Source organism: Equus caballus, chromosome 31 (genome assembly GCF_041296265.1).
Source record: "Equus caballus isolate H_3958 breed thoroughbred chromosome 31, TB-T2T, whole genome shotgun sequence".
NCBI classification, from domain to species: domain Eukaryota; kingdom Metazoa; phylum Chordata; class Mammalia; order Perissodactyla; family Equidae; genus Equus; species Equus caballus.
The window spans coordinates 23789968-23802005 of NC_091714.1; the positions used below are offsets into that span (position 1 = coordinate 23789968).

The 12038-nt window shown below is 37.8% G+C and overlaps 1 long non-coding RNA gene across 1 annotated transcript in view; it reads left to right on the plus strand.

Moving 5' to 3' along the window:
* The window catches only part of LOC111771390 (uncharacterized), a 65424-nt gene extending 54780 nt beyond the window's left edge, over positions 1–10644 (plus strand). The window contains exon 4 of the long non-coding RNA XR_002805196.2: positions 10402–10644. This is a non-coding gene — a long non-coding RNA (uncharacterized lncRNA). The remainder of the gene's footprint in view (positions 1–10401) is intronic.
* Positions 10645–12038: the final 1394 nt, after the last annotated feature.

The following is a 12038-nucleotide window of genomic DNA, read 5'->3' on the forward strand; positions in this document are numbered from 1 at the left end:
CCCGAAAGCTATGGCTTAGCCTTCTAGGGCTGCCATAAAAAAATACCACAGATTGGGTAGCTTAAACAGCAGAAATCTATTTTCTCCTGGTTCTGGAGGCTGGAAGTTCCAGATCAAGATGCCAGCAAATCTGGTTTCTGATGAGACCTCTCTCTTCTTGGCTGGTGGATGGCCACCTTCTCGCTGTGTCCTGACATGGCCTTTCTTTCGTGTGTGTGAAGAAAGAGGGAATGAGCTCTCTGGTGTCTCTTGTTATCAGAATCCCAATCCTGTGGGGTCAGATCCCACTCTTATCACCTGATTTAGCTTTAATTGCTTTCTTAGAGGCCCTGCCCAGCCACACTGGGGTTAATATAGCCAAACTTGGAGTTAGGGATTTCACATAGGAATTTTGAGGGAACGCAAACATTCAGTCCCTGACAAGCACTATAGTAGAGGAGTGGAAACTTATTTGGTTGGGGTTGGAATGAATTGTGTGTCAGAAAATGGAATTAACAACTTTCCTTATGAGAAATTAGGGTGAGAACTTGTAAGATGAGATAAAGCCACTGTTAGGAGATGTATGTAGATTGAAGGTGGGCTTTTGTTCTATTCATTTATTTATTTTACATAAAAAAGACAACAGGAAAGATCAGGTAGGAAGTGAGAGATGAAGATAGGAGGAGAGAGCAGGGACAGTCACAGCACATGTCTTCTGAAAGGGTGAAGGGGATGAGACCCAGAGCACAGATGAATGCTCAGCTTCAGATCAGAAGATCTAACGGTCAAAAGGCAGGAGGAATTGAGTAAAGTGCAATGAGGTTTAGAGGTGGAAAGATGAAGAATTCCCACCTGATGTTTCCCATTTTCTCTGGCCTCCGCCCAGTGTTAAGTGGTGAATGGTTCAGTGGTGAGAGAAGGGGCTGCCAGGGAAATGCACTAGGGTCTTCAGACATCTGCATCCAGGGGCATAGCGAGTGTGCTCTAGACGCGGTCCCCACTTGATGCCCTGTTAGGCGATTTATTCTTGTAGTGCCCAGCGTGGAGAGAAGAGACAAGAGAAGGCGCATGGTTCATTCAGAGTGGTGGCTTGTTTCTGCTTGCTTGTGTTTATAGGCCTATATTTTGCTTTGAGACAGGTTCAGAATGAGAGGAACAAAATTAGGAGACTAGAATAGTAGTTAAATATGTCTATTGAACTCATGCAGTTCCTAAGATTTTCCTAAAAATATCTAAGGTATTAAAAATATCTAGGAAAGAATTTTATCTCGTGTTTCAAAGAACATAGAAGAGATTAGTTGATTGCACTCTAAAATAGGTCTTCTCTGTTATTTCCTTGTAGCATCTTATTTTCTCCCTTCACAGCGCTTAGCACTAATTGCAGTATATATTTATTTGTTCAAGGTCTGTATCTTCTAGGAGAAGATAAACTTGTAGTTATAGGGACCTGCCTCTCTTGTGTAGTTGAGCATGACTGGTGCTCAATAATATTTATTGTGTTGAATGTATGGAGTCCATGTAATAGTTTTCCCCTGAATATTAGCATAAGTGTCTTTTCATGTTCAAGGTCTTTTCTTATCTACTAAATTAGCTTCAAATCGGTGAGTAATGAAAAGACAGTAGACTTTGGATTCTCAGTGATGTCATATAAGTTACACAAGCTCTCTGAATCTCAGTTTTCTCTTTTGTAGAAAGCATACATCAGAGAAGAAAAGGTTGCTATCTAAAATAATAACAATTGAAGCCACCTCTACATTTCAGGAAAGCGGGGGAACTTAACCCAGGGGAAAGTGATTATGAAAGAATAGGCTCATCTAGTCTTACTGAAAGAAATTTAGAAAAGCAAGAATTTAATTATTCTATAGAATAAAGAATTAAGAATTTGTGAACAATCTACCACTCCCCAATAGAGTTCTTCTGGGGAAGACCAGGAAGGGAATTGGTTTTGGTTGGAAGAAATGGAGTCCTGAAATGATGGTGTCAGGCTAAGGCTATGGAGCCTCACGGCCAGTCATGAGCTCCCTTATGACAGTGATGAGTAGTAACTTACAGCAGAGATGTAGTAGCTGGTGTGTGACATTCAATTTTGAATTATTGCTATTGTGTTCTGTAATTTCTTTTCCCTATCCAGAGAGCCTGGATCCCGTTACTAACAGTTTGTGTGTGTTTTCCTGGCCACGGAACTCAGGCAAGAGAGCTATGATTTTCCATGGAGTAGAGTGGTATCATGAGAAGACAGTAGTCACGGGGTTGGTGGAGAAACAAGCAGAAGTAATGCACAAAATTCTAATCTAAGAATATTGCACCAACTGAATATTAGAATCCAAATACATATTGGGGAGGCTACTTGAGATCTCACAGTCAGGCAGGATAAGATGTGCTCAGATTATTTTCTTTGACTATTTTGAGAACAATCTGCTTGAGAACACTTTAGATTACAGGAAGTTCAAAACCACCTACGTTGTAGGATGTGTTGCCAGGAACAAATGGGACGATGACACTGCAGCTGTTACACATGCAGCGCCTCTGTGCAGATGTGAAGAATCTGAGTTTGAATAATTTGAATTTGAATTTGTGGTGGATTAATTAGAAAAAGGTGCCAGTTTTGGGTGGATGCATCCTACTTTGGAGGGCACAGCCCCTGCCAGAGTATACAGATTCCCTTGCTTTTGTGCCCAGCATCTTTGCGCAGTGCCAAACTGCACAATTTTAGCATGGCAGCCCTTGGATAATGAAAGTGCTGGTATATAGTAGACACACAATAGTATGGTAGTGACTCAGATTATTCTGGATTATATTGGAAGAGGCTACTGCTTATTTATGGAAATTAGAGCTGATATGCTCATTATAAAGGGTTTTCAACTTTCCCTACAGTGGATCTAAATTCAAGTGTGCACATATGTGCACACACACATTTGTGGATGTGTGCTTATTCATGCATGGATGCGTATACGGGTCTTCTGCTTACGAAGCTGGTTAGTTGTATTTCTTTGAAGTTGCTGGTGTCAAATGCACGTATCGTAGGAAATTTGATTCATCTCTACTAATTCTTTCAAGCACAAACACATTCTACATCGGCGGTTTTAATAGATTTCTTTGTTTTAGAGAAGAACTCACAAGATAACTGATTTTAGTTTCGGTTATCATTCTAGGATAGCTTCTACTCCGCTGCAGACAGCTCAGGCTCCTGGAGCTGGGCTGACCTGAGAGCAGAACGTGAGCCTCTAATGCTTCATTACGATCCAGCCTCCTGCAGATCTCCATGTGCCGCCTCATTGATTCCACTGAACGGATCCTCAGATGCATTTTCGACTCATGCTTCTGTGACCTGGTGATACACCAGGCAAGGCACAGACACGCTCTTCTTTTCTATCGAGCCTCTCGATCCTAAACTCTTATGTTCTTATTGCTTTACAGTTAGACACAACGCTGCTACATAAATCCTATGCAGAATTAACTATGCTTTAATTGGATTACTGCATGATTTGACACGTATTTTCCAATTCCCTCTTCTAGAAGTGACCTCTAATTCTCCTAGTACTTGGTAAGCTGGAGTGTTTCAGAGTGATGGATTGAAACAGCTTTCCTGATAGATAACATCAGGTGTTATTTACTTTCAACCTTCATGTGAGGGACATGGATTTTAGAAACAAATTTAATCGTTTTTGATGGGAAATCTGCTTCTCGCTACCTATAAAAGTTCATCTAAATGTGTCTAAATTCTCACCCTGTGAGTAGTAGAAAAGACATTTGTTGATATAACTTGAATAGTAAACAATGGGATCATGACATTTTAAAACATTAAAAACAAACATGATGACAACGTTACACAGTTTAAACAAGATGAAGAAATTCCGTATATTCAGTGCTGGGGTCGGTATTGCTGGTTGTTTACCGAGGATTGATTTCCTTTTCCTTTTTCACAACAAAACACTAACTTAGTGAATGTATGCGTTTCTCTCCCACACAGTCCATGCCTCAGAAAAACCTGATCCCAACCTCAATTCCAAGGATGGGTCAGGTTGGACTAAAAGAAACCCCGTCTCTCTTGCCAATGATCAGCTCAAGGGTCAGTATGCGATCCATGTTCTCCAATGGAGTGGGACGTTAGGTTTCCTGAAGTCTTTTAGGGAAGTTTTTACTTGGTCTTAAGTCTCTGCAAACCAGCTTTCTCCTTCCTGTAGAATATGAGCAAGGGAACATAAAGTCATGGCAGCCATTCTCCAATCTGAGTTTTTACTCGTCCAATAACCTTGAAGTCTGACCTACCTCTTGACTTACTCTCATGCGAGCTAATGTGTTTCCTTACTGCTAAGCAAGTCCAGTTCAGTGGGATAAACATTAAAGTCAGTAAACACACTGTCACACAAATAAATGCATAGTAAAAAAATCTGATAAACATTAATTAAAAAACAAACTAGGTGTGATAGGTAAGTCTGTTTTGGCAGCAGAGAAGGCCTCTTTGAAAAGATTACATTTAAGCTGAGATCCAAAGTATAATTTTACTAGATGAAGAGTCAGGGAAAGAGTATTCCATGCAAAGGCCCCGAGGTAGGTAATTTGTTGGCACTTTTGAGTAACTTAGAGAAACTTATCTTGGCTCAATCAAAGGTAAGGAGCAAGCAGAGAAATAGAAAATTGGTGTGAAATGAGGCTCAGGATATTTAAAGTATTGGAGGAATCATGATGAATCAAATATCATAAGATTTTGTAAGTTTGATGGTGTCTTTCTCCTTTACATTGTCCCTGGACCCATATTAATAACCACAGTAGGGGAAGGTCGTGGTGGGCTTGTAAGTGAGCAAGGAAGGCAAATGCCCCTGTGCAGGGGTCCCACTGTCCTTCTTTTCTTTCGGTGGAAACACAGTGGCCACATGTTTTACTCTGAAGTTTTCTTTCTTTTATACCCAACTCAATTAGTTCAATTTTTCAATGTGAGAACAAGTTTTTACTGTCTAATTTTTAGTTAACCTAAACTGGAAGTTATGTTCTATTCCTGTGGGTCTATTGGGTAAAAATGACAAAGGTTTTTGTTATCTATGTTCAGTTATAAGCTTGGCTGCATCTTTTTCTTAGCAACATGGGAAATCATTTAAGGGTGGCTTACTAACATACCAGAGGTATATGGCCATTGAGTAACCCCAGAAGAACATGTAACTCAGAATAGTGGGCCTGACTGCTGGTCCCTCTTTATCATTGTGCTCTTGTTCATCTCATGTTTAATCTACCATGAGTGTACCAGAATCTCAAGAAAATACGGGTGAGAAAGCAGAGGGAAGGAGAATTTACTGACTGGAACTAGAAGAATTTATGTAGGTGGATGGCTCTTCTCTGAGTGAGATGGTTGGTAGGAGTCTAAATTAAGGGGCTGTTGAAGAATAGCACCTGGGTCTTTTAACAGTGGCTGAAATATAAAAAATCTGTATCTGGTGGGTGAGATACAGTAGCCAGATTTCTTAGGGAGACAACACTCAAAATTAAGTAGGCAAGAACTTTATGATTTAGAGAAAGCCATATGGATAATGGGAACAAGAGTTTTTTTCCCAAAGAGAAGACACTGTCAAAGATTAGAAAGATTGACAAATAGGCTGAGAATCAACCAAGGCTCCAAATCCAGTTGGGGAAATGGAAAGGTAATGAGAAACTGAGGCAGATAGCCCGTTAAAAAAGTGAGGACAGGAACCAGTTGTAATCTCTTACTGGTTTCTTCATTAATCAATAAGTTAAATAAAATCTTTGATACATGTTCAAACAACGTAGCAATCACAACACAACTACAACAACAAAAAAAGCTGCTCCCACCGCCATTGTTTTACAGTGAGCACATTGCAATCATTCTCTCTTGCAACAGAGCTGTGCTGTAATGAGTGATTCGTTACCCGATATTCACTGGAAGGAAAAAACATCCAAGATAAATTCTTTGAGGAATGTCCCTTATTACCTTACTGAGACAAAATATACATAGTTTAACTAGTTATATGTATCTTTTGTGCTTGCAGAGCAAAAAAAAAAAAAAATCAAAATTTGAAAGTTTACCTGAATTTCTATATTTCACAAATAATAACTCCTAGAAGTTGTCCTATGAACCCCAAATCCTGAATTAACCTGGAGGAAGGAACACTGCTATGGGATAAAGGCCCTGTGTCTTTGAGAGCAGTGTTTGATAGTCATATGGTTTGACTAGATTCATTCATTACCAACTGACCAAGGATCACCAGGCACACAGAAATTAGGGGACTTCTCAGTATTTTAATGGGGTAACAACAGTGAGTACATATTTATAGAGGGAGCTAGAATACAAATGAGAAAAATCTAAACAATTTTTTTTAACAGTGATAAATATTCTGGGACCTGTGTATTAGTTGTTAAAAACAGGAATTTTCCAAATTTAAAATTCCTTTAAAACAATCACTTTGTTCATTCATAAGGGAAAATGGAATTATTATCAAAAACGGGAAGAGGCAACCTGAATCCAATGAACTGAACAAATTGCTGGCACCTGAACCCATGGCCAAGCTGTCTCTCATTTATGGTTTCTATTTTCCTTGGCCTCTCTTCCTGCTGCGGCAAAGTATGCCTTTGAAATTATAATTGCAAATGAAGCTAATAATAACATGTTTTGCTGAAGCTGTTTCTAGCAAAGTGTAAAATCCCACATTGATCTACCCTGTTTGAGTCAGTGAAAGCCAAAAACAATCAATATGACACGAAAGAGAACTACATTTCTCTTTCAAATTTGCATATTGCTGGGAGAGGAGAGTAAAAATAATTTTCTCCTGTTTTCTGGTTGGGCAAATATATTTCAAGACTTTTTGCTTGAATTATATAGCAGTCGTGCACACCTTGATTCTATTGTGAATAGCAGGCTTAGTGCCCTTTGGGGTTCAATGGAATGCTCTAATTAGCAAGGGAAGATTCCAGAAATATACTCAGTAACCAACTTCTGGGCAGTTGCAAATAATCCATTACAAAGCATCCGACTGTTTCGGAAATTACCCAAGTACCCTAAACTCGGATGGGTGGACTTATAGTAGGCATTGAAGAATAAATATTTGTCAAAAGAATTAAGAAAAGTATATATAAATTTAGGATCATCTATTTATTTACATTTATTCATTTATTTGCGTTTTTTTTTTAAAGTTTGGCACCTGAGCTAACAAGTGTTGCCAATCTTCTTTTTTTTCCCTGCTTTTTCTCCACAAATCCCCCCAGTACATAGTTGTATATTTTAGTTGTAGGTCCTTCTAGTTGTGGCATGTGGGACGCTGCCTCAGCGTGGCCTGACGAGCGGTGCCGTTGTCCGCGCCCGGGATCCAAACCAGGGAAACCCTGGGCCCCTGAAGCAGAGCATGTGAACTTAACTGCTCTGCCATGGGCTGGCCCCTTATTTATTTATGTAGTGATGCCATAAGGGTGAAAAAGCCACAAGTGGATTAGTAAGGGCATGAAGATTCTAGTGAATTTTATAACATAAAAATAGAATCCTGTTTAATTTACCACTGTTTATAACAATTAGGTAGTTTAACACTGGAAGAGATGATTCTTTTTCTGCCAAAAGTAGACTCATTCTGATAACCTCACAAGTTAAGACATTATGGAAGCTCCTTAACCTCAAGTTCAATTAAACCCTTTTGATAATTAGAGCAGGTACTCATTAAAACAGTAAAAAAGGTTTACCTTTATACCTGTGTAACTGATTAATTAGAAAAGAGCCTCACTCAGTCGAAATTCTTTCCTTTTGATATCACTAGTTATGGTGTGATCGTCTTTTGTAATATCTCTTTAAATGATGTTACACTCTTAAATTTGTATAATCTGCACCTCACATTCTGCTAGGTTTAGTTAAATTTCCTTTTAAAATTTGCCTGGGAATGATATCTATTCATTTGATTACAGAATAATTTTCAGGATGATCCGGAATGACGTCTACTAAAATGAACTGTAAGAGGGACAAATGTAAAATTCTACATTTACAGCTTAAAAAATACAAATTGAAAACAAATGTAACTCAGTGACATGTGGGAAAGAAAAGACTTAGGAATGATTGGTTTATTGCATGCTCCGTTTGTGTTCACTGCGTGATGGTGTTGCCAGCAGTGCTCACGTGATCTGAGGTAACATCTGTAGAAACAGAGTGTTCAGAAACGGTCCAGGTGCACTTACTATCCCAGCCCTCAGCTCTGGAGCAGCACAGGACAGAAGTTAGGGGACCCACTTTGAAGCCACATTGCTTAGGTATGAGGTTTGGCTCTTTCAAGAACTAGTTATGCAAACTTGGATGGGTTAGTTAATAATGTCTCCAAGATACAGTTTTCTCATCTTTGAAATTGGAATGATGCAATAGTACTTTTGTCAGATCAGTGTTTAAGAATTAAATGAGATAATATTTAATCAGTATGTTTATTTACTCATTAATTCAAAAATATTAAATAACACACCAACTAAAACAATCTCCTAACTGACTTTTTCTTGACCTGTGGAATCCCATTGCCTGGCAAACAGATACTCCACATCATCAACTTATTGATGAAATGCTTTCTGAACACTTTTATCGTCAATTAAATGTGGCTTTTCACTATAGCCATCTGTATGAGATTGCCTAGTTTTCCACATTCCGTACTCCTGTGGCCTAGAATTCCCATTAACAGTTTCCTTACCATTCAACCCTAATTTGAAAACTCTCTCGTATTTGAGAGTTTTGCATTCTAGCTAGACTATGTTGTTCCTACTGCACTGCAGTGATATAACCCCTTAATAGTCACATTTTCTCATCTTCTGAAGGACTTTCCATCATGCGACCTCAGTCTTTCTGAGAGAAGTAATACAAATCCACATTTTAATTCCATAATTATTCATTTGCTCACATTTAAAAGATAATCTTGTAGTTCTCACTCATTTGTTGCATTAAAGAATGTATAGGAAAAGGAAAAGTCCATTTACCAAGTTGGATTTACTAAATATTATTTTGATCAAGTTATTGAAAGATAATTGATTACTTATCGTCAGATCATCTATAAGAATCTACTTATAATAAACAGGATTGAGAGCCAGATTTATGCTTTGTTAGTTAATCAGTTTATCATTCAATATTTGTTTTCTTGTCTCTAGGATTTAAGGTCATGACAATGTATTATTTGTTAATGAAAATATGGCTCAAACATACAAAGCTACTTTATCCATATTTCTTTTACATTAATATACTTGAAATTTCAGATTTATGCTTTCATATAAATTTTTAAATTTATGCTTTAAAATTCTACTTTAAGTAGAATTAATAAGTATAATATTGCCATATTAATATTATACAAATTAAACTGTTTCAATACTAATGAAATTCAAGCACTAACAAATACATCCTTTAGAAAACATAATACAAGACTTACAAAATAAGCCTGCAAAACCATGATCAAAATTAACATCGGGAAATGTGTAACAATCCAATTTGAAAATAAGTGATTTCTCTAGACTTAAAAATTTAATTACCCCTTGAATATTTTATATTAATCTGAATCGTTTATACAAACAACTAAAAAACTGTCCTTGGGATCACCTTTATTAATTCTAATCAAACTTTGTTCCCATATGCAATTTTCAATACTTTGAAATATCTTTACAATAGGAATATAAAAGTTATGTGGTTCGACACTTGCTTTCTACCTACAATGCCTTAATAGATCATTAACGTTTTCAATATTTTTCATGTTGTCTATTACTTTATGCTCATATTTCGGAGTAATGCATATTGTGGTCATATTTATCAAAAGTAGGTACTCCTATATGCATTTTCTGTATCAAAAAAACACTGACGTATCTACACCTTTCTTAGACTTGGTGTCTCTATTAACTGAAGATTCTCTTTCATCTCTGGCAAATAGTAATAATTCTGGCTCTTTTTCAGTCTTAGTAAAAAGACAAAATAAATCACTTTTCATGAATATTATGATGAAAGAAAGCTTTGTTATTGCTATGGCTCTTTATTTCTTATTCAGATATTGTTAAGAGAGTCCCAGGTTTTTCTAACTTTTTAGCACATGTATGACGTTCAAGGAAAGAGCTGTGTAATGAAAAAATTGTGGAAAAAATGTTTACATTAGAAGAGTATCTATCATGCAGTGAAAATACAAGATTTTAAATTTGTTTTCTTCCTCAGATAAGCACATTGTTTTAAGAAAACAAAACAATGAGCAATATTTTTCTATTTTTAATTTAAATGTAGTACAATTTAAGAAACAGTCAAAGTTTGGGACAAAAATCCAGGTTATAAAACCTCAAAACATTTGATTAAAGAATAATTTTAAAACATTCTAGTCAAAACGACTGGTTCTGAACTAGGAGTCCTTGAAGAAAGGAATTAAAATAGTTTGTTGGCAATAAAAGGAATAACTTAAAAAACTCTTTCTTTCTCTCCCTCTTTCTCTACAGGACACCATTCCCTAAGTGAGTCCGTTTGGAATAAATGTGCAGCTGTGGCTGCGTGTACTCTGATCCCCGACCTTCCTTCTACATTGATTTCCTTCTTCGTCTCTTCAAATCTCACCTTCTCAGTGAAGCCTACGCTGAGTGCTCCGTTTACAGTCACACCCTCCCCAACACGTTCCCAGTCCTCCTCACCCTTCTGTATTCCCCCCCAAAAATGTATCTCATTGTAACATTCTGTATAATTAATTTTTTGTTCTGTTGTTGTTTTCTGTTCTCACTAGATTGCTCCTCCAGGAAAGGGGCTTCCTACTGTCTAGAACATAGTGTGTGTTCAAAACTGTTTGTTTGAGGAGGCGAATTCCAGGAATATGGCAGAGTAGGAAGCACCAGGAATCCATCTGCCCACCCAGACAACAATGGCAGTGCAGAATCTGTCTGATGTAACTGTTTTGGAACTCTGGAATCAACTGAAGGCTCGCAACTTCCACAGCGTGGCCTGGACAATGAGTTGTAGTTCATTCCAGTCAATCTTAGCTCTTAGTTTAGCAGCAGCTGCCCATAGTACACCTCCAGCCCTGTGGTGGGCAACTGTGCATGTGTTCCTGAAGCAGTTTCCACACAGTTAAATGGAGTCATAGTGAGCAGTAAGGACTCTGTCCTCCAAATATTGAGGATCTGTGCTCTGACTGTTGATGGCTGCTTTTGCTTAGGGAGGTTCACACATAGAGTTGTGCAGCCATTCTGGAGCCCACTCGTTGTAAGCCCCTCCTCTTTCAACTGAAGTGACTTCCAGGGGATTTAAAGGGCTAGTGCCCTGACCTCCTTATTCATTTTTTTCTTTTTCCTCTTTTGGAAGATAGACATTAAAGACTAGAACATCCAAAAGCAACTGCATTTAAAGGGGAACATAGAAAGTCACTGTGCATGCCAGGGAAAGGAGCAGGCCAGAAAAGATCTGAGAAGACCTTCAGTTTACACCTCAGGCTGTTGCTCAGCATGGAGACAGCCTACATCAATCAAGAAAACAAAGATAAAAAAACAAAAACAGAAAACTGCGCGGAAGGGGAAAAACTGATTTTCAGAGTTGTCACATTGTTAGATTCAGATGTCCAATTTTCAACAAAAAATCAGAAGGCATACAAAAAAACCCAGGAAGGTAGGGCTCATTAAAAAGAAAAAAGTAAACCAATAGAAACTGACCCTGAGAAAGAACAGATGGCAGATCTAGTAGACAAAGATTTCAAACTGTCTTAAAGATGATCAAAGAACTAAAGGAAGATGAGAGAAAGTCGAGAAAATAATATGTGAACAAAATGGAAATATTAAAAAGAGATAGAAAAACCTAAAAAGAAACCAAAAATAAATTAGCTGAAAATTGCAATAATTGAAATGAAAAGTTTACTAGAGGGATTCAGAGGCAGATTTGAGCAGATAAAAGAAAGAATCTGCAGATCTGAAGATAGGATTGAAATTGTTGAGTCTGAGCAACCTCAAGAAATATGATTGAAGAAAAGCAAACGGAGTCCAAGGAACTCATGGGGCCCATCAAGTGGACACTTCATGCATTGTGGGGATCCCAGGAAGGGAAGAGAAAAAGAAAAGGGCAGAGAAGTTATTTGAAGAAATAATGGCCAAAACCT